Raw genomic sequence first — 6,000 nt, forward strand, 5'->3', positions numbered from 1 at the left:
ACTAGCGGGCATGTGCTTACGAGGCGCGGCTGAGGACGCTGGGGTTGTTCAGCTTAGAGGAGAGGAGAGGAGACCGAGGGCTGAGCTCACTGCTGTCTACAAATTCCTCACGACGGGGAGCGCAGAGGGAGGTGCTGATCTCTTCTCTCTGGGGGCCCGTGGTAGGACGCAAAGGAATGGCTTCAAGCGGCCTCAAGGGAAGTTCGGATTGGGTATTAGGAAAAAGTTGTTCACTGAGAGGGCGGGCAAGCAGCGGAGCAAGCTCCTCCCAGGAAACGGTCATGGCCCCAAGCCTGTTGGTATTCAAGAAGCAATGGGGCAACGCTCCTAGGTATACGCTTTAACTTCAAGGCTGCCCGGGGCGGAGTCACGGGTTGGACTCGATGATCCTCGTGGGTCCCTTCCAACTCAGGATATTCTGTGACTATGAGATTGCCGTGGCAGGCCGACGATAATAAATCCAAAAGAAAGCAGCACGCAAGCTCCTGTGGTTAAGCAGTTCACTCTAGGCCAGCCTTAGCCAGTAGAGCAGGGCAGCTGCGAGTGGCTGAGCTGGGGGGGGGGGCCGAAGGGCGGGGCTGGCCGGCGGGCGTGCCTGTGATGCGCTCTGGCGCATAGGGGACGAGTCACAATGGGGGGCGGTTATAAAAGGCGCCAGCAGGCAGCGCTGCCCCAGTACGGCCTGGGACAGCGGTGAGTGCGCACGCGGCGGGAAGCCGGGCTGGACGAGGGCCGGGGCAGAAAGGCGGGCCCCCGGCACGGTGGGTTCTCACCCTGCACCGAGAGCCCAGCCGCTCGTGGCAGTGCCTTGGGCAAGGCACGGTGCTGCCAGGGCTGGGCTCGGGCCTTGCTGCCTCCCAGCTGCCTCGCCCCCTTGCCTACCTGCCCCCAGCTCCCTGCGGCTCCCCTCCCCGCTCCCCCCGCCACCAGCTCTCTCCCTCCCGGACCCAGCCAACCCCTGCTCTCCCTCCTCCTGCAGGCCATGGCTGCCACAAAAGTCCTTGCCGTGCTTCTGCAAAGCATCTTCCAGCTCCCCCAGATGGTCGGTGACGAGCTGGATGAGGCCACGCGCGAGCGCATGCAGCAGCGTGCGGAGCGGCTCAACGCCGAGATGACTCGCCTGCTGCAGGAGCTGGAGCAGAGGAGCCAGGAGCCGCGCAGCATTGCCTGGGGAGGCCAGCTCTTGGCTGCCTTGCAGCAGTGGCAGTTCTGGCTGATTGCCGGAGTCCTTGTCCTGCTCTTCGGGCTCTGCTGGTGGCTCAGGAAAACAATCCACGACGTGGATGGACAGCAGCAGCGACGGGGAGAGCTCCAGCAGCAGCACAGAGCTGGAGGAGGAAGAGGAGCAGCGGGAGGAAGAGGAGCAGGGGGAGGAAGAAGAGCAGGAGGAGGAAGAAAGTGAAGGAGAAGATCCTGCTGATGAGAGGGGTCTCGGCGGGAGTTTTGCAAAGCGCATCCAGTGGCCAGTACAGAACCTGGCGTACAGGAGCCAGGTGGTGGGCGAAGCTGGTGGCCGACCTCCTCCGTGTCTTCCAGGTGCTCTTGTCAAATAGTTTCTTCCCGGTGCGGCAACCAGCCATCGGGGTGGGCAGTGCTTTTGAAGGTTGCAGTCCCCGTGGGGATGATGCTGTCTCCCGCCTGCTCGTGCCCCTGCAGCCCCGCTGTGGGCACACCTTCCACCTGGAGCTGGGCAACACGGGGGAGATGCAGGCAAAGGACTCCTGCCTCCGCGTGGAGCTGGAGTGCACCTGCACGAGGGAGCAGCTGGTGGAGAACCTGCTGTGCTTCCTCCACCACCCCAAGGAGGAGCTGAGGAGAAATCAGGGTCCCAGCCTCCTAGGCACCCTCTGCACTGGCTCCTACCTAGATGTGCAGAAAACTGCCCGCTGGTTCCAGAGCTTCGTGAGGTCAGCCCGGGTGGCAGTGCCTCGGTCGCGTCGCCACAATACGAAGGTGCTGCCCTCCAGCCGCTCCTGCAAGCTGCAGCTGACGAATGCCTCCGGGAGAACCCTCTTCATTGAGATAATGCTTGGGGTGCGGCAAGGCGACTCGGACATCTTCCTGAGCAGCCAGACTGCAGAGGCCATCTTCACCCCAAGCACAACGTGGCCAGAGAGCTACGCTGTGGCAGAGGTGAAGGTCTTCAGGCATACGGCCAGGCAGGCCCCGCATAACAGCTTCCACCTCAAATGCCTGCAGCTCTGCGCCCGCATCCTGGCGGGCACAGGCTTTTCCACCTGTGCCTTGAAGACAGCTGTGATGCACCTCCTGACCACCGCACCCCTGTCAGGCTGGCGCAGGAGGGATTTCCTGCTGCGGCTGCAGGGTATCATGCGCTACCTGCGCTGCTGCCTGCAGGAGAAATGCCTCGACCACTTCTTCTTTGGCAATGAGAACATGCCCGACGACGTCATCTTGCTCCCAGCTTTCCAGACGGCCGAGCCACCCAACCTCTTCCAGCGCCTGGCACAGGATCCAGCCGCCCGTGCCGAGGCGCTGCGTGAGTCCGATGAGCTGCAAGATCGGCTCGTAAGACTGCTGTTCTACGGGCACTGAAGGAGGTCTTCATGCACGGGGCTGTGTTTGTGGGACTCACAGCTGATGGCAGACGGCCACCTCACACAGGACGGAGACAGAGGGAAGAATGCGGGACGCAGAAAGGAAAGGGCGAACCCCGTGCAGCAGCCCTCTGCCAAGGGCGGCACTGTTCTCCTCTCGATGGAGTCCCCAGCACAGCAGCCAGGGACAGCTACAGTGGCGACAAGGATGAGTTTTGCCCTGCTTTCCCCTCGCACTGGGCCAGCCAGGATGGCATTTCACACGGGCCCAGAAATTGTTGCTGGCACCTCCGGCTGTGCAGGGACCAAGCGAGAGGCACCGCTGATGTGCCTCTGTGTGTTCACTGGGGGCCAGGTGGAGAATCTGTGCTTCCTAGACGCTCCCCGGGGAGCTGGTGCTGCAGAACCCGGCACGCTGCACACGGAGAACACGCTGCTCAGTCGGCAGCGGGAACTGCTGCCACACCTGCCCCGCAGCTCCGCAGCAAAAGCGCGGTCCGGGCAGTGGGACCCGATGCAGCTGGAGCGGCCGTTGCAAGGAGCCTGGCAACAGAGACTCCCGTTACCACCTGGACAGCCACCGCCCTCCCTCTCTGGGAGAGTCCCTTCCCTCTGGGAGCTTGACCCTGTGCAAAGATGCCAATAAAGGACTCGTTTAACGCACAGACGCCGCCTCTGTGAGTGTCTGTGCATCACTCTGGGGAGGAAGGCAGGCACGGGCGACTGGGCTCTGGTTTCAACGATTCACTGGGCTTTGGCTTCCCAGGCGCGGCGGGTTAATCCCAGCAGGCAGCTTGGCATCACACAGCAGCTCAATCCCTTGCCCCCGGTGGGATGGTGGAGAGAATCTGACGGGCAAAAGCGGGAAAACGCGTGGGCTGGGAGCGGACAGGTTAGTAGGGAAAGCAAAATAAAGAATTCATTCACTACTCCCCTGCTCTGCCGACCAGGCCTGCCTTTTGGGGAAGCGTTCTGCCTCCCTGTGGCTCGGGTAGAAGGCGTCGCCAGGAAGCTTCCTAGCCTTGTACGGCCCTCAGGTTATTATCAGCTCTTGCTTTTTCGTGCGGGTACCAACAAAGTCGCGACGAGAAGCCCAAGGGCGGTCAAGAGAGACTTCAGGGCCTCGGGGAGATTGGTGACGGGATCACGAGCGCAGGCAGGACTCTCCTCTGTCCTCCCAGCTCTAGGGAATGACATGGAAAGAAACAGGCAGACGCCGCGTATCACTACCTGGCCCCGAGGCTAGCGGCGCTGCCAGAGTTTGGGCTTTTTCAATCATGGGGTGGCCTGTGCGACACCAGGCCTGCTGGGGCCTGACGAGATTCACCGTTCTCAACGGGGGAAGAGTATTTTTGCTCACGAATTAGCGGTGCTGCTTGAAAGAGCTTTAAACTAGGTTTGAAGGCGGGGAGGGATAAAATCCGGCCTACTAGTGCTAAGCTATGGGACGGTATGTCACTGCTTGAGGGACGCTGTGCTAGCGAGAGCCTTCGCTCTGCTCCACGATGTACTGAGTACACTGGAGCGCATCTGAAATGTTTGTACGTTTTTTTCCAGTGAGGGTGGTGAGGCACTAGAACGGGTTGCCCAGACAGGTAGTGGAGGCCCCGTCCCTGGAAACCTTCAAGGTCAGGTTGGATGGGGCTCTCAGCAACCTGATCTAGTTAAAGGTGTCCTTGCTCGCTGCAGGGCGGTTGGGCTAGGTGACCTCTAAAGGTCCCTTCCAAGCCAAAGCATTCTACGATTCTGTGATTCTGTGATTCTGTGATTCCATGGAGTAGAGGCCTTGGCTCGGTGCCAGAGCTACGACATCATTGGCGTAAGTGAGACTTGTTGGGAAGAGTCCTGAGAGTGGAGCGCTGTGATGGAGACGGTTACAGGCTCTTCAGGAGAGAGAGGCAGGGCAGGCGAGGCGGACCGGTAGCGCTGCGTGTAAGGGAGGGGTCGGACTGTGCAGCGCTTGCAGGGGAGGACGACCTGGTTGAGAGCCTCTGCGTAAAGATTAGGGGAAAAGCTAATGAAGTGCGTGTTCTTGCAGGAGTCTACTCTGGATTACCCAGCCAGGATGATGACACCGATGTCTTATTCTAGAAGGAATCAAGGGAAATGTCTAGATGAGTCGCCCTGTGTCGTCCTTACGGGCGACTTCAGCTTCCCAGCTGCTAACTGGGACTGCCATCGAGCAGACATGAACAGGCCCAGGAAATCCCTGAAGCCCACACTCAAGAGAACTTTTTGGTACGGGTACTAAGGGAGACGACTCGGAAAGGTGCCCTCCTAGACCTGTTGTTTGTACCTAGAGATGGCGTCGTGGGTGAAGTGACGATCGGTGGCTGTCTTGGCCGTGTAGCGATCGAGAAGCGGTTGAGTGGAAAACCTGGTGATATGGGAAAAACTGTCTGCAGAGCTACTACCCTGCACCCCGGGAGAGCAGACTTCAGGCTGCTCAAGGAGCTAGTTAGTAAGGTCCCCTGGCAGTCTGCTTTTGCGGGTATTGGTGTCCGTAAATGCTGGTCACTTTTTAAGAGCCCTTTCTTAAGAGCACAGGAGCGGGCAATTCCAACGTGTCGCAAGTCAAGCGAGAGGGGCAGAAGGCCAGTGGCTTGGCTGACCAGGAATCTCCTTTGGGAACTTAGGCAGCGAGCAAACACGTATGGGCTTTGGAAAGGGATCTGGGCATTTGGGTTGGTGGTCAGCTCAATAGGAGTCAAGAACGTGCCCTGGTGGCCAAAAGGGCCAGCCGTCTCCTGGGGTGCGCTAGGCACGGCGTAGCTAGCTGCTCGGAAGAAGGGATTGACCCACGACCCTCCGTCCTGGTGCGGCCTCACCTCGAGTACTGTGTGCCCTTTGGGGCACCACAGTGTAGGAAGGATATCAAACTATTAGAATGCGCTTCAAAAGAAGGCAGCAAAGATGGTGAAAGGACTAGCGGGCATGTGCTTACGAGGCGCGGCTGAGGACGCTGGGGTTGTTCAGCTTAGAGGAGAGGAGACCGAGGGCTGAGCTCACTGCTGTCTACAAATTCCTCACGACGGGGAGCGCAGAGGGAGGTGCTGATCTCTTCTCTCTGGGGGCCCGTGGTAGGACGCAAAGGAATGGCTTCAAGCGGCCTCAAGGGAAGTTCGGATTGGGTATTAGGAAAAAGTTGTTCACTGAGAGGGCGGGCAAGCAGCGGAGCAAGCTCCTCCCAGGAAACGGTCATGGCCCCAAGCCTGTTGGTATTCAAGAAGCGATGGGGCAACGCTCCTAGGTATACGCTTTAACTTCAAGGCTGCCCGGGGCGGAGTCACGGGTTGGACTCGATGATCCTCGTGGGTCCCTTCCAACTCAGGATATTCTGTGACTATGAGATTGCCGTGGCAGGCCGACGATAATAAATCCAAAAGAAAGCAGCACGCAAGCTCCTGTGGTTAAGCAGTTCACTCTAGGCCAGCCTTAGCCA

The sequence above is a fragment of the Pelecanus crispus genome, chromosome 6 (genome assembly GCF_030463565.1).
Source record: "Pelecanus crispus isolate bPelCri1 chromosome 6, bPelCri1.pri, whole genome shotgun sequence".
NCBI lineage: Eukaryota > Metazoa > Chordata > Aves > Pelecaniformes > Pelecanidae > Pelecanus > Pelecanus crispus.